This window comes from Penaeus monodon, chromosome 24, assembly GCF_015228065.2.
Source record: "Penaeus monodon isolate SGIC_2016 chromosome 24, NSTDA_Pmon_1, whole genome shotgun sequence".
Classification (NCBI taxonomy): Eukaryota; Metazoa; Arthropoda; class Malacostraca; order Decapoda; family Penaeidae; genus Penaeus; species Penaeus monodon.
In genome coordinates, this window is record NC_051409.1 from 6,842,617 (window position 1) to 6,842,909 (window position 293).

Below are 293 nucleotides of genomic sequence, written 5' to 3' on the forward strand. Positions count from 1 at the left end.
GGTTTTCTAAAAAAAATTCCATTTAAGAAGCAAAAATGAAAAAATGGTCGAGGGGCGTTGTTTTTGCTTTTTGCCAGGGAAAAAGGATCCACACTTGGGGGCCTCAATTGTCCCCACTCGTGTTTAGACTGTGTTTAGGGGGGGGGCCCGTTATCCATTATTTTCCCCACTAATTTTTACTATATTTTTTTACAAACATTTTAATCATGATTTTCATCAACAATGTGTACACTCATAACGCACGCCCCCCATTCCACTATTTCCCCCCCCCATCATCAATCCCCCCCACCATT